The sequence below is a fragment of the Ambystoma mexicanum genome, chromosome 2q (genome assembly GCF_040938575.1).
Source record: "Ambystoma mexicanum isolate Mex_15411 chromosome 2q, UKY_AmexF1_1, whole genome shotgun sequence".
Lineage (NCBI taxonomy): Eukaryota > Metazoa > Chordata > Amphibia > Caudata > Ambystomatidae > Ambystoma > Ambystoma mexicanum.
The window spans coordinates 1,285,156,078-1,285,178,824 of NC_090924.1; the positions used below are offsets into that span (position 1 = coordinate 1,285,156,078).

The 22,747-nt window shown below is 49.2% G+C and overlaps 1 protein-coding gene across 3 annotated transcripts in view; it reads right to left on the reverse strand.

The window, feature by feature from the left end:
* The window catches only part of DNAJC13 (DnaJ heat shock protein family (Hsp40) member C13), a 2,820,731-nt gene that overhangs the window by 608,796 nt on the left and 2,189,188 nt on the right, over positions 1–22,747 (reverse strand). The window lies entirely within an intron of this gene.

Below are 22,747 nucleotides of genomic sequence, written 5' to 3' on the forward strand. Positions count from 1 at the left end.
AATAACACACTAACCTCTGGAACAGGCTCACCTCAAATGAACAGGTTGCGTAGCACCGCTTGGCCGTCTCGGGACTCCTCCCTGTAATCCCTGTCGACGCAGTAGAACCTCGGGAAGGTGTGCGTGGACCTCCACATAGCAGCCCTGCAGATGCCGAGCAGGGGCACACCAAAGGGGAACGCTGTCGTTACTCAATGAGCTCTCGTTTGGCCTGGCAGCGGCCTACTAACCAGTCGATGACCGGGCATGACGCAGCCGGAGAGCCACCTGGAGATAGATGCCTTTGTCAATGAGGCTTTCCCGTGAGTTACAGGTCTAAAGTTGCTGAACAACGGAGAAGTCTTCCAAAAATTCTTTGTACTTGCCACGTAGAACTTCAAGGCATGAGCCACGTCCAGTGAATGCAAGGCCCTCTCCGCTGGCGACAATGGATTCGGGAAGGAGACCAGTAACACCAAAGGTTCGTTGAGGTGGAATTCTGACGGTAACTTTGGCATAAATGTGGGGTGTGTACGCAGTCCCACTTTTGATGCATGAAACGACAAGTAAGGCTGCTTGCACGACAGGGCCTGGATCTCCCCAAAACTTCATGCCGAGGTGATAGCCACGAGAAAAGCAGTCTTTTACAAGAGGAACTTGAGCGGGACTTGATGCATAGGTTCAAAAGGAGCTCCAATTAGCTTAGTCAGTACTACATTTAGTTTCCCCAGTTGGGGCTGGAGCCTTCACCGCAGGAAAAGTCCTGCAGAGCCCCTTGAGGAACTCTCTGCAGTCTGTGCGACCTCAGGGAGGGTCTACCCGGAGATCTGGTGTACCGGGATACGGCAGCGAGGAGCACCTTGATAGAGGGGGAGCCAATCCCGCCTTGGCCAAGGTGAGAAAATAGGGCAAAAGCTGAGAGACGTGATACACACGGGGGCAGGGGGGGTTTATTCTTCCGAGTCCAGCACCACACAGAGAAAAGCTTCCATTTGTGGCCGTAGCATTTCAACATTGACAAGGTTCTGGCAAAGATCTCCTTACATTCCGTTGGTAAAGGATAACCTCCAAACTCTAGGGCTGCAGGAGCCATGCCCTCAGGTTCAGCGACACCGGGTCGTGGTGCAAATTCACCCTTTCCTCTCTGGTGAGGAGGTCCAGGAACAGCAGTAGCCTGATGGATGGGGCCACTGACGCAGCAGGTCCGGATATCATATCTGCCTCGGCCACGTTGGGGCGACGAGTATCATCTAGCAGTGGTACTGCCTGAGTGAGTCAATCATACGTAGCATGAGTGGAAATGGAGGAAAAGCGTAAAGGAACCATCCTTTCCACAGGAACGAGAATGCGCCCCCAATGCTCCTAGGCCGAGGGAACCTGCTGGTGAACTTCTGTCACTTGGCGTTTTGCGCCGTCGCGAAGAGATCTGAGGTTTGCCCCAACTGTCGAATAGATGGTCCACCTGGTCCTGGCGAAGCTTCCATTCGTGGCAGGAACGTAACTCCCCGCTGTGGGAGTCCACAATGGTATTCCTGACGCCCGCCAGGTGAAGAGGGACGAGGAACATGCCCTGTCAAATGACCCAGACCCAGAGCCAGAGCCAGAGCCAGAGATCCTGGGCTTCCTTGGAGAGTGCTGCAGAGAAGGTCACTCCTTTCTTCCGGATGTAGAATATGGTGGTGGTGGTATTGTCCATGAAGATCCTCACCACCTTGACCTTCAGCGACGGCAGAAAAGAACTGAGAGCCCAGAATACTGCCGAAGTTCCAGGACGTTGATGTGGGGGACCTTTTACTCAGGTTGCCAGAGGCCTCTGGTGGAAACTGTCCGCTGTGGGCTCCCCATCCTTCTAGAGAGGCGCATGTGGTGACCCTCTCCTGGTAAGGAGGAACTTGAAACAGAGTCCCCTGGACGAGATGTGGTCTTACATCCCACTACAGTAACGCCCGACGGAACTCCTAGTTGAGGGTTATCTTGTCTGCAAAGGTCTCCGATACCTGCATCCACCTCTTTACTTTACTTTATTGCATTTGTACTGCGCAGCAATGAACACGTGGGCATGATGGCGCGGACAAGACTAGACAACAAAAACATATGCGCAGATAAAGCTGGGGGAGAGAACCAAAAATACAGCTGGGCTTTATTCAAAGAGCCATGTTTTTAGCTTTCTTTTGAAGGCCTCGAGAGTAGGTTTCAATCTAAGGTCCAGGGGAAGGCGATTCCAGGCAATAGGGGCGGCTGTGGCAAATGCACCCCTTTCAACTTTCCAGGATTTGCTTTTAGGAATTAAGAGCATATTGGTATCCTGGGACCTAAGAACACGAGGAGAACAGTTAGGCAGAATAAGTTCACTGATGTAACGGGGCATAATGCCCAGAAGGCTCTTAAATGTTAATAGCATAAGGTGATACTGGATTCTAGCCTCTACATGTAGCCAGTGTAAAGCTCTTCTTGCTGGTGTAACATGGTCCCACCTGTAAAGGCCTGTAACCACCCTCACAGCACCATTTTGGATAACTTGCAGTCGATTAAGCTCCCTTTTGCTGATACCAGTCAGCAAGCTGCAGCAGTAATCCATTTTTGCGCCTACTATGGCTCTCGCCAGTGTTTCGGCGTTGGCCTGAGAAATCATAGGTCTAAGGTGAGTGAAGAGTTTAAGATAGTAGGTTGCCCCAGATACAACACTACCCACATGAGCATTTATAGAAAGATGTTGATCAAGAATCACCCCTAGCGACTTAACTTTTTAAGTGTGTCTAGTTTGACTTCGCCAAGCTGAATTTTGCTATACCTGGGGTCGAGTTTTAAGATCCGATTAGTGGATCGCACAACCATAAGCTCTGTTTTAGTTCTTTTAAACGCCAGTCCATTTTGTACCATCCAGTTCTCGATGCAGGTGTAGACTTTGTTGATACGCTCTTCATCTTGTGTGTGGTCTCCCGTAAGGCGAATGATACATTGGGTATCATCTGCGAAGTTAGTGAACCCGATATTTTCATGCACCAGCATAGAGAAGAAGGGGACGGTAAAGATATTATAAAAACAGGGCGACAGACTAGCTCCTTGTGGGACTCCATACTCAATCGGGATTGTGTCTGCTTCAGCTTGGTCTGAGCATACACAACTGACCCTGTTTTTGAGAAAAGAAGCTACCCACTGCGAGGCTTTGGTGGAAAAAGCTGCCACTTGTTCGAGCCTGGTGACCAACAACGTGTGGTCAACCAGGTCGAACGCGGCTGAGAGGTCCAACAGCATGAGCATGGTAGATACTCCCTTGTCTATGTTGGTAAGCAGCCTAGATTTTAGTTCCAGGAGGGCCGTTTCAGTGCTATGACCCGCTCTAAAGCCTGATTGCCGACAGTTAAGAATTGGATGGCTTTCTATGTTTTTAGCTATTTGTATATAGGCAACTCGGTCCAGAATTTTCATCAAGAAGGCCGAGTTGGTAATGGGCCTATAGTTCAAGGGGTCATCTTTGGCGAGGCCTGGTTTTTTGAGTAATGGAGTGACCCAGGAGCGTTTCAGTTCGTCTGGTACGGCACTCCCTTTAAAGGAGGCATTAATAAATTGCAAAATGGCATCCAACAAAAAAGGGGGACATTCTTTAATTATAATGGCTGAGAAGGGATCTCCCCTACAACTAGTTGTGTTCAGGTGTTTAACCACCTCCGTCAGCTCTTCCAGCGTAATTGCTGAGAAGGAGAATTCTGGAATTAGTGGGTTTCTCATGTGCTCCTGAGGTTCTGGGGTGTTACCTTCATTACTGGCGTTTGCCTTTTTAAGGTTGATATTGGCTTTGATTCCCTGTAGTTTCAAGGCTATGGCATCCTGGATAGCCTGGCACCATTTCTTGTCTTTAATGACTTAATTGACCTCGAGGACAGGCGTCGATTCCTGCTCCTTAAGTATTTTAAAGAATTCCTTGGCCTCTGATCGTGCTTCCATAATCCTATTGTTAAAGAAATTCTTCTTTGCATCTAGGATGACCACTTTACACAGTCTTGCTGCCTCTTTATAGGCCACAAGAAAGTCATCAGAATTAGTTTTCCATTTAAAATACAATTTAAGCATAGCCACTTTTAGAGTGCGTAGGGCTGGGGTAAACCAGGATTTATTGGGGGTAACAAGCTTGTGTTTTTTCACTTTCTCCGGGGCTAGGCAGTTGGTAATGTCATTAAAGGTATCCATAAGTATGGTGGAGAGTTCCTGTCCTGTTTCTGGGAGTAAATCTTTAGTCAGATGTTTGACTAGTGGGGAGATGTGTTCCAAAGTGAGCAATTTGGAATTACGTCCCTTAGCTGATGGGGAGATTTTGCTTTTTAGTTTGGCAGGAAAAAGCGACCGAATTGTAAAGCGACCTCGCATCCAGGAACTCCTGAAGAGGTCTCCTGTGAAGTCTGCAGAGGTGGACTAGGCAGATGCAGGACAACATCATGACCAGCAGCGACGTGATGGACCGCACAGTTGTCGTCCGTACCGACAAGTGCTGCACTTTGCCTAATATGGCTCTCACCCACTCCTCTGAGGGAGACGCCAAACACGTCACTGTCGAGTAGAGCATCTAGGAACAGCACCTCCTGAGATGGCGTCAAGCAGGACTTTGGAAATTTCATGGAAAACTCTACTCCGTGAGCAGAGGTACGGTTCTCGATGTGTGCTCGCTTGCCCAAGTGCGTGAGCGGGAACACACCAGCCAGTCGTCCAGATAAAGGTATACATGGATGCCTTGTAGACGAAGATGCGCTGCCACTGGGGCCAGGCACTTCGTAAAGACCATCGGGCCGACTTCAGGCTGAAGGGCTGAGCCTTGAACTGGTAGTGCTGACCCTGAACCACGAATCGTAGGAACTTGCTGTGTTTCTTGTGAATGGGGATGTGGAAGTAGGCATCCTCCAGCTCCAATGACGTCAGGAAATCCACTTCCTCCAGTTGGCCGAGCACAAGCTGCAACGTGACCCTCGGAACTTTAAGGCCTTAACCCGCCCCCCAGACCCCCACCCGCCGTCTTCTTTTTAACCAGAATGTACCTGGAATTTATACTCCAAAGCCATGGAGACGATGGGGGACGGGTTCTATCACCACTTTCTGCAACTTGGCCCGCACCTCCTGCAGAAGCTGTGGTCCATGTTGTTTTTGTCGCGGTATTGGTGGAATACGAGGACACCTGCGTTGGAACTCCAAGGTGTGACCTTTCCGAGAGTGTCCAGCACCCATCTGTCTGTGGTGATCTTTTCCCACATGCTGATGAACTTCGCCAGCAGGCCTACCACTGGGGTGCATAAGTGGGGGCCCAAGGACACGCCGGTTCAGGCCTGCTTGGGGGGCGGAGCTCGGCCCTGCGGGCGGCGCTGTCCTCTGCTGCCTTGTGACCGACCCCTGTACGCCTCCTGCGTGAAGGAGCGCGAAGCTACCTGTACAGGGTCGTATAACCATTGGAAGATCTACTGGGTTTTCCACTGGATGAACGAAAGGACAGGTGTCGTTGCTGTAAGGTTCCCAGGAAGCACACTGTCTCTGTGTTGGCCAAGAACACCCAGTGGGTGGTTGTGGCAGACACTTCTATCGCAGACCCACGCTCCTTCAACGCTGTCGCGGTAGACGCTGTTGACTTAGTCGATGTGCTCGTCGAAGCATTTGTTGATGGCATTGCCATTGACTCAGTTGACCTGGCAGGCTATGAGTTCTTAGGTGGCTTTGACGAGTCCTCTTTGGATTTGTCCCTTGTTGGTTTATCCACTGACACACAGAGTTTGGACGGGGTTAGGGAATTTCTCTTAAAAGAGGTCCCTTTCGTCGGCAGACTCACCATGGAGGACGATGGTGATGGCGAACACCTTCTGCCCGATTTGGGACCCGCATCAGCAGCAAACCCAGCTGAGCCAGCGCTGCAGAGCTTGGCCTTCTCCTGAACCCCTGCAAGCGGGGCATTGTCAAAAGCTCTTGACCTCTTCCCAGAGGGAGTTTGATCCATGGACCGGCCGGTCCTAGATGAGGCCTGACCCTACCTGATGGCTGAGTCAGTGGCCTTGCGCAACTTGAGCCACACTGACAGTCAGCAGAAGCAGTCTTTCTTGGTTTTCTTCGAGAAACCACGACATCTTGCATCCCTCCCTATTGTAGTCCAGATGCAGGCAATATAAGCATTTACCTTCCATGAATACGTTCCTTAACCCACACTTTGCAAAGAGTTTGAAAAGGCTTCTGCCTTCCTTCTTCTCATCAGACATGGCTGAAAGGCACAAAGGAAGCCAGAGGCCAAGGCCTTCTCAAAACTTGGATGACGATCAGACAGTGGATCAAGATCTTTGCTGGTAGCAGATCCCCTCTGCATGTCATCCTTCAAAGGCGATGAAGCAAAAATCGGTCAAACTTCTAAAATGTTTATGGAAAGAATTTCAAAATATCACACAAATAACTTGGAGAGAAACTTGAGGACTCCCAACACTGAAGCGTGCAGTAAAAATCTGAAGATGGCCACCAGGGATAAAGCCTAGGGAAAGGACTGTCATTGGATGGGGGCAGTATGACACAGAGGACAGTGATTGGTTTCGAAGAGAAGAACAAGTTACGTACCCATGGTAACATTCTTTTGACTGGATGTTCCTCCCACGTATTCCTTATCTTTGATATTTCCAATATCCAGCTTGCTGCCTCGAAAAACAAATTCAGTAAGAGGCGCTGTGTGTGTCGAAGTCTGGTCGAGTCGATGTCCCTCAGAGGCCTCAGTCTCGACATCAATGTTACCAAAGGTATAAGTAGCACGTGCAGTGCCCGTTGGCCTCAGTTCCTTTTTTGACGAGAGGAGTACTGCCTTGTGTCCGACAGTTACTCCCCCTGAGAGAACGTTGACTGCAATTGCAAGAGATGTTTTACTGCGGGGGAAGGTTGGGAGGGGTGATAAGGAATACGTGGGAGGAACATCCAGTCGAAAGAACATTACCATGGGTAAGTAACTTGTTCTTCGAATGGATTGTGTCCTTCCACATATTCCTCATCTTTGATACACCCCCAAAGCAGTTTACATAATTTGGAGGGAGTAAAAATTAACATGACCATGTATGCACAGAATGCAATACTGCTTTCCAAAAGCAGAACCATGGCTCGTGGAGGATTCTAGACTGTAGTATTTAGTAAAGGTGTGCACAGACGACCATGTGGTAGCTCCACATATTTCCTTTATTGGAACTCCCCTCTGCAAAGCAGACGAAGTTGCAACACCCCTGGTCGGATGAGCCCTCGGATATTCTGGAGGGTTTTTGCCTGCGCGTCTGTAACATTCCGATATAGTTAAAATGATCCATCTGGAGATAGTTTCCTTGATGATGGCTAGACCCAATTTGTGCCTGAATAGCCCACGAACAACTGGTCATCCTGCTGCAGTTTAGCCAATCTAGAAATGTAGAAGCTCAGTGCACGTCTAGGGTCGAGTCTGTGAAGTCTCTCTTCCTTTTTCCCCGGATGAGGTGGAGGATAAAAAGAAGGTAAACGACCTTGGGGAGAAAGGTAGGCTTCACCTTTAGTACCACTCTGTCTTTGTGAAAAACAGTATGAGGAGGCTTACAGGATAGTGCACTCGCCCTTCGGGCTGAAGTAATCGCCACTAAGAATAAGGTTTCAAAGTAAGAAGTCTTAATGAGCAAGAATGTAGAGGCTCGAAAGGAGCGCCCATCAAAAAGTTCAAAACCAAGTTGAGATCCCAGAGTGGGACTTGGAACGGGGTCAGAGGGTAAACGTTCGTTAAACCCTTTAAGAACTGTATTACTAGAGGAATTTTAAAATGGGAAACTTCCTCAGAAGTGCGCTTAAAAAAAGAAAGCGCTACTAGGTTTCCCTTGATGGCATCAAACTGGAGCCCCAGATTTGCTAGATGTAATAAAAAAGATAACACTATCAGTGTATTGGATGAGAAAGGATAAACACTCTGATCTCTACACCAGTTGCAGAAATTATTCCAGTGGCAGCGGTATAAAGATTTGGTTGCTGGCTTTTCGGCCCAAAGCAACACCTCCATTACGTCATCCGGGAGGTCCCGATCCTTGCATCTCAGCCTTTCAGAAACCATGCGTGAAGGATGAGAGTCTGGATATCTGGATGGAGAACCCGACACTTCTCTCGCGAGAGAATATTCTCTCTTTGTGGAAGACGAATCGGAGGGCAGATGGACAAGTCCAGAAGGTCTGGGTACCAAGTGCTCCTGGCCCAGTCCGGGGCAATTAGGATCATGGATTTCCTGAACCTCCTGATTATGTGAGGAATGACGGGGATTGGAGGAAATGTGTATAGGGGTGGAAAGTCCCAGTCCTCCACGAACGCGTCTCCTAGAGCTCCTCTTGGGGGAAATTCCCTTGAGCAGTACAGTTCGCACTTCCTGTTGGCACTGGTCATGAACAGATCCACTTGAGGGGTTCCCCAAAGGGTGAATCTCCAGAAGGACCTCCTGAGCTAGTTCCCACTTGTGGGAGACTGTGCTCTGCCTGCTCAGAGCATCCGCCGCCGTGTTGCTCTCTCCAGCTAGGTGAAATGCCACCAGATTCTTGTAAAGACTGGAGGGAAGTATCTGTACTTCTTTTCTCTATATGGTAGAGGAGAGGCACAGAGGACCACAGCCAGGATTCTCTATTACGGTAGCAATGGACGAGCAATCAAGGCCTAGCTTCTCAGGAGATGATGCAGGCTGGTTCTTCAGTACAGTGTAGTCTCCAAGCCCCCACAAAGGAATGTCCACACACTGTATTAGTTAAAACACAGTCATATATATATATATATATATATATATATATATATATATGACTGTACAGTTTACAAATAAATATATAAATAAATATATATATATATTTATTTTTACAGTTTGAAAAGTGTTTTAATTGCCATTCCTTATTGCCAATCCAAAATGAATTCATCTGCAAACTGTATAAGTTCCACACGGATGATGTCCCCGGATTTCTCTCATGTTCCAAATGGTGGATCTGGGAGTCTTGTTGTCAATTCTCATGTGGGTAAGTATGTCCTTCAGATTTCTTGAACGGTTTAAGGCCATCCTAGGTATTTTTTCTTCTGGTAAACTCAATTCGACAAGGGGCCAGAATTTTTGTAGTATTCCTTTCAATTTCGTTGTGTTGGGTCCAAATGTTGATACGAAGGTCAGGACTTCCTCACTGTCAGTATTGAAGGTTTTGGGCATAAGTAGGCTTTCTCGTGGTGTGTATCTGGCTCTTTTTATAGTGTTCTTGAGGAGCATTTTGGGGTATCCTCTGTCTAACAGTTTATTGTGAAGCACTGTGGCGTATTTGTTGTATTGATCCATTTCTGTGCAGTACCTTCTCATCAGCAGGAATTGTCCATATGGTAGATTGTCACGTAGGTTTTTTGGATGATGGCTTCTTGTTAGGGAGAATTCTCTTAAAAAGCTAATTTCCCAAACCTAGTGAGTCCCCCAGCAGCTTTGCTGGATTTTTGGGGTTTGTTTTTTCTCCTGCTAAGAGTGAGACTCTTTTCCTCTCACTCTTAGACATGATTTGAGGTGCTTTCTGACTTAGCATGTGTTCATGGGCTATGGGGTAACCTCTTTTTACTCCATAGGGCATCATCTGTTTTTGTATGTGTGTTACACAGCACCCTCAGTGCAGTAACACAGGGTTATCATAGAGACTCCACAACATAAACTCCATACCCTGGGACTGACTACTGTCTCCCAGGGCATGTAAAGTCACCATTGACTTTACCAGTCCTAAATTGTGAACAGAACCAGTACAAACTATCATATTGTGGAAGTACTGTTAGGGGTAATTCGATTGCCCCTGGGTCTGTTTCGAAGGGGGCACTGTGCAGTCCCCCCTTGTCGAGTTTCTGGCTGGTGGCAGTGGTTACCACGCAAAATATTCCCTTGGAATATTCTCTATGGGATTTTCCCATTGATTTTAAACACACCACTTTTTGGTGTAATGTTAAAGATATACTGCTGCTTTATTTATTTAATAATAAATCCACAGTTGGGTCTTTTTGCCAGAACTCGGTTCCGAAATGGCGTGTGTGTCCGTCTCTGTAACTCTGACCAAGATCAAACCCTTTGTTCCACTATTTTGGCGGGCTTCTCCAAAGAAGCCCTCCAAATGGTGCCACTCTGTCTGGGTTTCATAGGAGGGGTGGAGAGGGGATGTGGCACCCTGGACTAACTCAAGACGCACTCTTCTCTGATTGGCCCAGTGGTGAGCCGCCCGGCTCACCACTTAGCATGTGTGTGTGACAGCTAGGCTGATGAATGGGGGTTTTCTGCATAAAAGCAGGGCCTTTGGGACTAGAACTTTAGAAGTCGCCACAGGACCTAAGAATCCGAAGAGGGAAGAAGCTGAGCCATCTGCAACGACGACACCACCGGTGAAGCCCTGCTGCAACAAACTCACCACCACTTTCCCAACGACAAGAGAAGATCTTCTGCTGGACGAGTCTTCTCCCTTTGAGCTGGTGGGACCAACCAGTTCGCCTCTTTCGCCTTCCAAAGACGTCTCTTGGTCGAATCGCCTGTGCCAAGCAACACGGCGGCCGGATAGCCAAGCTTCACCACTTTGAGCGCAAATAAAAGGACCGTACCTTTTAATCAGGAGCTCCGCGGCTGGTTTCATCCCTGGGCAGTGCAACGACTCCAAGTTTCCCCCTCGACGAGATCCCCTCTTCCCCTGGTCGGAACAACGAACTGTAACGACTGCCAGAAACAACTGCCACCGCTGGAGCTTCCTCTCTCAAGGTACTGTGTCCTGCCTGGCCTCCCTTTCTACAGATTGCTAAAGGTGACCCTTAAATCCTAGGTTTTCTACACTGGGTTGGCCCCAGACCTTCTAACTTTGTTTCTTGAACTAAACCAACCTCTTTTGAACACTCTCCAAAGACTTTCAGTGCAACTTAAACTGTGTGATCTTGGGCACATTTCACTTTGCTCCATTTAAAAAGGGCCTGGCCTATGAACTTTGGCTCTACAGTATATTCTGCCTTTCTTCCCTTGCTCCGAACTCTTAAAAAGTGGGACTGTATTATTCTTATGCTCTGCCTTTTTCTCTCCCTTTAACCAAACGATTGCATCTTAGTTCCGCGCTCACCTCTGTCTTGACAAATGGTGGTGTTTTAACTCTGACTTGTCTAATAGTTATTAAGGGAGGAGTGTATACTTTACCTGACTGTGTTTTAACTTGCTTTTGATTGAGAGTGCTAGTGTATTGCCTAAAGTGCGTTTTAAATAAATAACTCTATACTTTTGATACAAAGCTCTGGTCAGCGTTTGTTTGCTCTACTGTGTTTTTGGCCCTATTGTGTATACTCTACATACTTCCCTACTCTTCTTGAGAGAAGTCTGACTGCTCAGCCACAGCGACCAGGTAAATCTGGGTGGTGCAGACTGCTACCAATTGGGTTTACTGCTTACTCCTGTAGTCTTAATCTTTTTGCAGTGTTCCCTAAGGGAACTGCACAGGATTCTGCCTAACACTTCTGTAGTGCAGAAGGGTATTCCTGTCTGTTTCTTTGGTATATAACGTGCATACTTAGGGAGCCATTTTGTTGTCTGATGGATAGGTCCAGGAAGTTTTTATTTTTTTTAATTACTTTTAATTTCTTTATTTATAGATTAATCAAATATTGGATGACATAAAACCTTGTATTATACAATAGATAGAAAGAGGAAGAAAGAAGAATAGCAAAATCAGTGAAAGGCAAAAAACAAAAAAAAGGATAATATACATCTGTTCAAGAACCAGTACATACTTAAGAAATCATTCCAAATCTTTGCATGTAAATGTAGTTTCCCAAGTTTTCTGTAAATAACCTTCTCAATGTTAGCCAAACTGTTCATTTCATCAATCCAATCGATAGATTTCCGCGGGGTTTGAGATTTCCATTCCCTCACAATCATTTTTTTTGCGCACTGAAGCGCCTCTGAATAAAAGAAATGTCTCTGATACAGAAAGATCCTCAATCAAATCATCACATCCTAAAACCATGTTTTGAAATCCAAATCAATCTTCCGATCTAGAACACACAAACACACTGTACATATATCACGCCAAAAACCACGGACTCGAACACAGTCCCAGAGTAAATGCTCCATACTCCGTACCTCATTCCCACAACTCCAACATACATCAGAGTCCAACATACATCAAAGTCCAACATAACTCTCCTCTGAAGTCTTTCTGGGCACCAGTACACCCTGTTTAGAATCTTTATTTGCCTTGAACGTTCACTCAAACTAATGGAGCAAAGTTTCACATTTGTAGATGTCTCATGCCAAATATCAGACGTAATTTCACATCCCAATCTTCTACTCCATTCATTCATCAACGGCAAATTTTCTTTATTGTTCCCCATAATCTGATGATATATTCTGCGTGCGAGAGATTTTCTCCCCACATCCTTATTCTTGGTGAAAAGTTCCATACTTACACGCCCATCCCAATCAATTACTCCAATACATTTTTTCAATTTCCTGTAATCTGAAACAGAGAATTCATCAATGCTATATTTTGCACGCAACTCCTCACAGGTAATCCATTTCCCATCCTTGTGAATGTCACCAATCTAATAAATGCCACCAACAAACCAGTCCGACCAGAATAAAGGCTTGCCCTTGTCTGTAATAGCGGGGATCAACCAAATAAAGGCATTAGACGATTTATGTGCAACCGAACCACACATGACATGTATATTTTTCCACACTTCCCTTAAGAACTCAGCTATGAAGAATCTCTTACCATGTCTATTGACTGTCGTAAGCAACGCCCACGGGGCAATAGGCCCCACCAAACTTGCTTCAGCCACCGCCCATTTCAAAGGAGAGTCCCCCAGAAAAGCAAGGATAAATTGACTTGAAAACGCCAAGTGGTACGCCTTGAAATTCGGTACCGTAAAACCCCCTTTCTCAGTTGGCAATTGAAGCTTCCACAATTTAAGTTTCGGCGGCTTCCCACCCCAGATAAAGGTTTGTAAGGAACAAGTTACTTACCTGTAACTGTTGTTCTCCAGCATGGGTCTGGCATGGATTCACATGCTCATGAATATTCCCCGTCGTCAGGCTGGGAATCCTCGGTAAAGAAAAAACCAGTATCAGTTTCGTTTCTGATCTGTCTTTCGTAGTAATAACCAATCACTGGTCTCTGCGTCATACTGACCACAGCCAATGACTGCCCTCTACCTAAGCACCGCCTCTGGCAGCCATCTTCAGATTTGGAAGCACGTGAAGTGGCAGTATGACCAAGTGAAGAGCCGCAGAGGGGTAGGCGGGAGGGTTCGCATGTGAATCCATGCCAGACCCATGCTGGAGAACAACAGTTACAGGTAAGTAACTTGTTCCTTCTCCAGCATGGGGTCTGGCATGGATTCACATGCTCATGAATAAAGAATACATAGCAGTACACACATGCACAACCACGGGAGGTGGCAAAGGCTCAACATTAAGCATCACATCAACTCAACATTAAGCATCTTACCTCCTCACCAGGCTCACCTCAGGCGAACAGGTTGCGCAGCACTGCTTGGCCGACCCTGGACTCCTCCCTGGAATCCCGGTCGACGCAGTAGAATTTCGTGAAGGTGTGCGTCGACCTCCACGTAGCAGCCCTGCATATGTCCAGCAGGGGCACACCAGATAGGAACGCCGTGGTAGCTGCGATCGCTCTGGTGGAATGGGCTCTCGGACGGCCAGGCAGCGGTCGGTTTGCCAACCGGTGACAGCACATGATACAGCCGGAGAGCCATCTGGAGATGGAAGCCTTCGAGAGAGCCTTCCCCTGATTGACAGGTCCAAAGTTCACAAAGAGTTGTGACGTCTTCCGAAAACCCTTCGTGCGGTCCACGTAGAACTTCAGCGCTCTAGCTACATCCAGCGAGTGCAAAGTCCTCTCAGCTGGCGACGAAGGCGACGGGAAGAACACAGGTAACACCAAGGGTTCGTTGAGATGGAAGTCCGACGGTACCTTGGGCATGAAGGAGGGGTGCGTCCTGAGCACTACCCTCGTGTCGTGGAAAGTCAAGTACGGGGCCTTGCAGGAAAGGGCCTGGATCTCTCCCACTCGTCGTGCGGAGGTGATGGCCACAAGAAAAGCTGTTTTCCATGATAGAAACTTCAACGGGGCCGAGTGCAGAGGCTCGAACGGAGGTCCCATGAGCTTGGTCAGCACCACGTTGAGCTCCCACGCCGGGGCCGGAGCCTTCACCGGCGGGAACGATCTGAACAGTCCCTTCATGAACTCCTTCACCAGACGATGAGACCACAAGGACGTCCGCCCCGTGGTTCTGGTGTATCGGGAGATCGCAGCAAGATGAATCTTGATGGACGCGTGTGCCAGACCAGCTTTGGCCAGCGTCAGCAGGTACGGCAGTACTTGGGGAGCCGTAATCCGTAGAGGGTTAATCTTCTGTGCGTGGCACCAGACAGAGAACCTCTTCCATTTGTGTCCGTAGCATTTAAGAGTCGAGGACGCCCTGGCCTTTGCAAGAACCTCTCTGCAATCGGCCGGTATGTCGTATCCTCCAAACTCTAGCGCCGCAGGAGCCAGGCCTGCAAGTTCAGCGACTTCGGGTCGTGGTGGAGGATGGCGCCTCCTTCCCTGGAGAGTAGATCCGCGTCCGCCGGCAGCTTGATCGGCGGGGACGCTGACAAGTCCAGAAGGTCCGGGAACCATATCTGCCTCGGCCACGCAGGTGCGACGAGGATCATCCTGCACCGTGACCTCTTGAGCTGGTTGACGAGCCGGATTAGCAGAGGCAAGGGAGGGAACGCGTAGAGGAGCAGGCCCTCCCAGGGGAACGAGAAAGCATCCCGACGCCACCTCACCTTCCTGCAGGATCTCAAGGGCCTCCGCCCTCTTGTCGTCCGGCAGAAAATCCAGCAGGGGAGCTATCTTGTACCAGAGCTCCCTGTCGTAGCGGGCCACGATAGCCAAGGCGTTGGCCGCTTTAATCGTCGTCGCTGCCGACGAGATGACTCTACGTCCCATAGCATCCAATTTCTTTCCCTCGCCGTCCGGCGGGGAAGTCGATGTGGAGGCCGCACCCCCCCCCGCTTTCTTCCTGGCTGCCGCGGAGACGACGGAGTCCGGGGTAGGCTGCGCCCGGAGGCATAGGGGGGCCGTGTCCGGGACCCGGTACTTTTTCTCGTACCGGTCTCTTCTAGCTGGCGTCGTGGAAGGGTTCTTGAGGAGGGAAAGGCCCTCATCCCAAATGTCGTCCAACAGAGGCACTGCGAGGACCGTCTTCCTCTTGACCTCGCGCCGCTGATAAAGGAAGCCTTCCTTTTTCTTCTCCTCAGGGCAGAGTTGGAAAAGCTCGGAAGCCCTGGAGATCATGGAGTGGAAAGATCCGATCTCGTCGGGCGGAGAAGCCCTGGTGGGAGGCGACGACGGAAAATCCTCGTCGTATGCCTCGTCGTCCGTACCCGTCGCTGCCATGTCAGTCCCCGTATCATCCCCTCGGGTGGACGGGGAGGAGGGCTGGACGGGGCGCGACGGTTGAAAAGGAGGTGGTGGATGGATCCTTCTTTTCTTGGTAGGGGGAACACCAGAAGGTCCCGGTTCTGGATCCCCCGACGGGAGAGGTTCCTCCGTCGGTAACGGTAGCCTCGTCCTTATCTCGGAGCATAAGGACTGTATGGCCAACAAAATGGCCGCCGAGTTGTCTTGCGGCGCTGGCAGAGGGGAATCCGACGGGCGAGCAGGGGCCCCGTCGGTATCCTCGACAATGTCGTCGTCGTCACCTGCGTCGGGGTCCATTCCGACGGGCTGGCCTTCTTCCACGCCTAGGCCGTGGCTTAAGACCTCGATCAGCTCCTCTTCTGAGGTTGAGGCCGAATCTACGACGACGCCCTGCCCCCCCTTCTTCTTCCCCACGGAGGGTTTCACGGGGGTCCTATCGATGGGCACAAAGGAAGACTCCCTCCGCGGAGGCAGGGAGATTCTGGGCCCTGAGGTCGCCACCACTGGTGTAGCCACCACAGGCTGAGCCAGGGCCGCCGCGACCGTTTCGATAGAGGGCTTGGTCGGATGGATCAAGGCCTTCACCACCTTAGGTGCGCTCACCGCCTTATCCTTGAGGGAGGGGGCACTGCCACGCTCCTCCTCTGCCTTAGAGCTCGACCGGGGCCTCTCCAGGAGCTTCGCCGGGTGCTCGGCCTTCCTCTTACCCGACCCAGAGCGTTGGCTCGTGGTTGATGGTGCCGGGGAGGGTGCGCCCTGCCTGGCGCCCGTAGAGCCCGACCGTTCGGCGCTCCCGGTGCCAGCGGACTCGCGGTGCTTGGCCTTATGTTGGGCCCCCGTCGCCGGGGCGCCCTCAAAGGTCTTAGAAGACCGCTCGGATTTCTTCTTCTTCTCGCCAGACGGGCTCTTACCCTCCAGCCAGTTGGCGAGACGTTGATGGCGGTCCTTCATGGTCCGTTCCGACATGTTGCCGCAAAACGCACAGTCCTTCTCCACGTGCGTCTTGTCCTCATGAAGGCAGTAAAGGCAGAAAGAGTGTTCGTCCTCCTTGAAGACGTTCTGCAGCTGGCATCCAGGGCAGACCCTGAACAGCTTTCCGGGCGTCGAGCTTCCCTTCTCCTGGGCCATCTCCGAGACCGGGCCTGAGAAGCTTCTGGAGTCCTCCGAAGCGTAGCTCGACGAAATCTTCACCCTTGAGGGGCACAGATGAATCCGACACGGGTCCCCGTTGATCGGATGTAGGATCGGTGGAGCTTGAGGCTCTTTTGACCGAAAGAATCGAAGTTTTTTGTGAAAAAGCGCGAAAAATAGCACTAACGCTCGAGAGCAATAGCACGAGGATCCCAACACATGAACGTGCGGTAAAAATCTGAAGATGGCTGCCAGAGGCTGTGCTTAGGTAGAGGGCAGTCATTGGCTGTGGTCAGTATGACGCAGAGACCAGTGATTGGTTATTACTACGAAAGACAGATCAGAAACGAAACTGATACTGGTTTTTTCTTTACCGAAGATTCCCAGCCTGACGACGGGGAATATTCATGAGCATGTGAAACCATGCCAGACCCCATGCTGGAGAATAGACCATCAATTAATCTCCAATAATATTGACTAATTTTCATGGGAAGCATGCTCAATATATAATTGACTTTTGGCGCAGTAGACATCTTCCAAGCATTCGCCTTGCCCCATAGTAATAAATGCAATAAAGACCACCTCTGTATATTAATTTTCAAATCTCTGCAGGCCTCCCCCAAGTCTTTATATAATTAAGGTTCAAGGTTATATACACAATCACAATAACTCACTTTGTGCTCAGTAAATTTGCAATGGCAAATATATACCGTTCTAAGTGGTACCACAATTATTATCAGATTTTATTAAAGTGCATCAACTGTACTTTGGTTAAATGTCACACACATTACTTAATAAAGGTAACCAACAATAGAAATAGGAGGAAAGCAGTTGGTTAGAACAATTGGCATAATACTGGCCCCGTTACCTAGACGGTTCTGTGTGGAGATCCCCCACCTGGGCAACCTGTAAAATAAAGATATATCACAAGCCCAGTCCATATATTGTTCTATTTGTCTTATTTCGTTCTACAATGTTTCTACCACCCCAATGTTCCTGGAATAGCAGAGTTCGACGACCAGTCGTCGACGGATCCTTCTTCAGCGGCTCTTTTTAAAGCAGGAGCCACGGATCGTCGAGATCCCTCGAAGAAAGTAAACTCTGCCTCGAGGCGGCAGCTTCGGTCCCAGCGGTGCTCGTCAACAGTGGAGCGAAGACGTCCTGCAAGGAAGAGGCGTGCGGGGCACCTCGATGTCGATAGTTCAGGACCGCAAAGAGTTTGTGAAGAACTTGGGCCCAGCAAAGGCGTCGAGTCGTCCGGTGTCTCTACGGTCTTTGGGTGGCGGTAAACCCACCGGCAGATGCTCCTTGGCGCGTCGACGGCCTGGCCTTCTCCGGTGGAAGTAGGCAGGCGGCGGTGTGGACGAGCGCGTCAATGAATCAAAAGTCTTAGGCAAAGGAGCGTGCGGCTCCGGTCGTCGGTGGCACGGCGTCAAGCGGTCCCCGCTTCTGGGCAACACGGGTTCGACGGGCCTCCAGCGGTTACACCAAACTTGCGAACCCCGGTTGACGACGGTGGATGGAATGTCCGGTGCTTATCTTCGATATCCTCGGCGGTCCCCCTCTCCGGTCGGCAACCTTTCGAGCGACTGACTTCCAGGGAGCTCCGGCGAAGGTTAGCGGTGATCGATGGTTCCTCGGAGGACAGGAAGAGGGGCCTAAACCAGGTCCTCTCTTGGATTAGTCGACGGCTTTCGCCGAAGGGAGACAGCAGTCAACCTTCTTCAGACTCGGCTTCGAGATTAGGCCTCAGTTTCAACTTCAGCTTCAGCTTCTGAATTAATTCTAGCAGTGAGAGGACCCCAGATATACTAGTTGATCTCTCATTCATTCTGCTGGGTCACACTCAGGCAACCAATCACTCAGAAGGCCATTCAGCAGTCAGTCAGCCAATCAGACATACAGTGCATTCAGGCCATACTCCTCCCTCTCAGACACTCGCAACAAGGAATGTGTATTGGGACAAGTACCCAGCCATTCAACACTACACACTGCATTCATACCAGTTTCGGGCAGGGCTGTCTCCGTCATTGTGTCAAACACCAGAAACCAGACATCCACAACAAGAAGTGCATATTGGTCACACACTCCATTCACCCAAGTCCCACCCACAGGGTGTACTCACAACATACAGTCACTGGGAAGGCTCCAACCAGTCTGGCCTGGACTTCACAACAACACCATATATGGACTTCCACCCAAAAGCCAGTCGGGGGGAAGGGACAGAGTCAGGGCTTCCCAGGACTTTGGGCAAACAAGGTAACCGGCAATAGAAAGCAAGAGGCCACAGGGGCCATCTTGTTTCCTATCAGGAATCAACTGATTCCAAAGGCAGGGCCTGGGTATCCCAAAATGGAGGATACTCGGAGCGCCTGTCAAATTCATCATGGAGCTGCCACCAGCCCATACCCTGCTCCACTTCAATGGATTGCTTTTCTCCCGCAGATTCCTCATCTGATAGACTCCCAAAGCTGTAAATGAAGGGGGGGGGGGCAGAAAGTTATACTAAGAAATGTTGCAGCACTGCCATCCCAAAACACTTATCAGCTGTATGAGCCACATCCAGACTACAGTGCTTAGAAAAAGTATGGAGGCATGACCATGTCACAGCATGACAAAACTCCCGAACGGGGAGGAGGGGGGGGGGAGAGGAGGACTCCCCTCTGTAAAGTTGTTGATGCTGAGACTCCCCTTGTCGAATGGGCCCCGACGCCTGCTGGCAATTCTTTCCCAGGGGACTGGAAGCATTCAGCTATGCAGAAAATGTTCCAGCGGGATAAAGTCTGCTTGGTTTTGGGAAGGCCCTTGCGGGCTAAGGAAAAAGCCACTAAGAGCTGGTCAGCTCTACTGAAATGAGCTGTCCTCGCAATAAAATAACTGAACACCCTTTTCGGGTCTGGGCGATGTAACCATTCCTCCTGCTTAGAAGGATGCGGAGTAGGGTAGAAGACCGGAAGGTCGATGGATTGCGACAGGAGGAATTCTGAGACAACCTTGGGAAGAAGCCAGGCCTTACCCCGAGTGAGACTTTCTCCTGCAAAAAACGCAGGAAGGGTGGCTTACAGCATAAAACCTGCAGTTCACTCACCCACCTAGCGGATGCAATAGACACCAAAGAACAAGTAATTTACCAACTGGTAACGTTATTTCGACTGGATGTTCCTCCAACGTACTCCTCATCTTTGATATTCGTATCATCAGCTTTGCAGCTTCGGAAAAAGAAAATTCCACACCAGCGGGCGCTGTGCTCGATGTCATGGCATCGATGTCCCTCTAGGGCTGCCGTAGAGCGTCAACGTCATCCCTATTACAAATAGGTCGAGCCACGCCAGTTGCCTTCAGTTCTGTTTGTTTGATATCCTCAACTGAGGAGTTGATCAGGCATACCTTTAGACTGTAATCTCTCAAGGAACACATAGTAAAATTCACGTAAATTGTACGGCGGGGAAGGCTCGATGAGGAATACGTGGGAGGAACATCCATTCGAAAGAACATTACCAGTTGGTAACTTGTTCTTCAAATGGATTGTGTCCTCCCACCTATTCCTCATCTTTGATAGACTGCCAAAGCAGTAAAGAATTTGAGGAGGGAGTACCAATTCACACTAATCATGGACCGTATGAAGACCGGCCTTTGCAAAAAGACCTACTTGGGATGAGATTGAATCTAAACAATAATGTTTTACAAATGTGTGCATAGAAGACCAAGTGGCTGCTGCACAACATCTTGCATGGGGACACCCCTTTGAAGAGCAATAGAAGTTGCCATGCCCCTGGTAGAGTGAGCTCTTAGCCCATCTGGAGGGTCATTACCCGCCAGTCTAACACTCTCCAATAGCCAAAATTATCCATCTGGATAAGGTCTGTTTTGTTACTGCCAGGCCCCATTTGTGGCCGGTATAACCAATGAAAAGTTGGTCATTTTGTTGAAACTTTGCCAGTCTAGAAATATAAAAACGCAGCCCTTTTTGGGTCCAACCTGTGAAGTCTTTCCTCCTCTTTACTTGCATGAGGGTGAGGATAGAAAGATGGCAATGTATATTTTTGAGACAAATGAAAGTCCGAGACTACCTTGGGTAGGAATGAAGGATTGACTAAGTATTACTTTATCGTTCTGGAAAATGGTGCGAGGAGGATTGCAAGAGAGTCTGCAACTCACTCACCCTGCAGGCTGATGTAATAGACACTAGTAGGATTGTTTTCAATGTGAGAAGTGTTAGCGGGCAAGAATGCAAAGGCTCGAAAGGAATGCATCTAAGAAATGTTAATACTAGATTTAAATCCCAAACAGGGACATGTAATGTGACTGGAGGGTACAAGTTAGTGAGACCCTTCAAAAATTGAACAATCAATGGTATCTTGAAATAAGATCATTTTTCAGAGGAGGGCTTAAAGACAGCGTGCTGCTAGGTATCCTTTTATTGTACCCATCTGGAGCCCCAGATTGGCTAAGTGTAACAGTAAAGAAAGCACCATAGGTGTGCCACATATGAATGGATCCACATTCTTATCCTTGCACCAGTTACTGAATTTATTCCAACGACACCGGTATAAGGATTTTGCTGCTGGCCTTGTCCACGAGGTCCCAATCCTTACATCTCAGCCTCTCAGAAACCATGCGTGAAGGCTGAGAGTCTTGACCTCTGGATGGAGAACCTGACCTTCCTCTTGCTAGAGAAGATCCTCTCTTTGTGGAAGACGTATTGGAGGGCAGATAGACATGTCCAGAAGGTCCGGGTACCACGTCTTCCTGGCCCAATCCGGAGCAATTAGGATCATGGTTTTCCTAAACTTTCTCAACCTCCTGATTACGTGAGGAATCATGGGGAATGGAGGAAATGCGTACAGGAGTGGAAACTCCCAGTCCACTACGAACGGGTCCCCTAGAGGTCGTCTTGGAGGAAATTCCCTTGAGCAGTACTGATCGCACTTTCGATTGACCTTGGTCGCAAAATTATAATTTACTCACCGTAGTGACTAACGTACTCTTAGTCCATAGTCCCTTTCCTCCATACTGTATGTGCGTCCCTTCCAAGGGACGGGAGACCAAACTTTTTTCACCAGAAAAAACCTACCTCCCCTTTAAATTTAGAGGCGCGCGGCCCAGGGAGCATGCTCTGCCCTGACTCCGCCCTCCTGCGCCACACTGTTAGGCAGAAACCCGGTGCAGTTCCCTTAGGGACCACTGCAAAACATTTAAGACTACAGGTGTTGGCAGTAAACCCACTTGGTAGCAGTCTGCACCACCCAGATTTACCTGGTAGCTGTGGCTGAGCAGTAAGACTTCCCTCAAGAGGAGTTAGGCAGTATGCAAAGTATACACAATAGGCACTCAGATACAATAATACAAGCAAACACTGACCAGAACTTTGGTATCAAAGTATATAATTATGTATTTAAAAACACACGGTTTGAAACACTCCAGCACTCTTATTGTAAAATATTCTAAACACAGTTACTATTGTAATATATACACCCCTTTTTCCTTATCAGATAAATCACTGAAATACACCACTTATTTTCATACAGAGTTGAGCGCTTAACTAGATGGCACTCCAATAAGTTTGTGAGAAAGGGAGGGAAAAAGACAGAATATGGAAAGGTACACCACTCTAAGATTCAGGAACACTGTTAGCAAGGCAGAAGAGCAAAAGTCACTGGTGAGCCAAAGTCCAAAGGCTGGGCCCACTCTTAGAGAGAGCAGAGCACAAATGCGCCCAAGATCACACAGTTACACTAGGCTTAGAAAGTCTTGCAGAGGGTTCAAAAAGAGTTTAGAGAGGCTTAGGAAAGTTTAGCCAGAGTGTCCCAGGCTAACCCAGGTTCGAAAGCCGGGGGCTAAATCTACCCCGTACAGTCGGTAGCAAGGGAAGCCAGGCGGGACACAGTACCTTAAGTGGGAAGGATCTTCCAGCGGTGGCAGTTGTTCCTGGTAGTGGGTGCAAGTTGCGTCGTCGTCCAGGGGAAGAGAAGATCTCGACTTGGAGGAAAGATGAAGGTCGTTGCACTACCAGGGAAGAAACCAGCCGTGGAGTTTTCCGGTTAAAGGTGGTACCTTTGTTTCACGGTCGTGGTAAAACGTGGTATCCCGGTTGCCGGGGTGCTTGGCACAGGCAAGGCGGCCACAAGGTACGTCGGGAAGGCGAAAAGACGGTGAAACTGGTTATCCCCACCAGTCAAAGG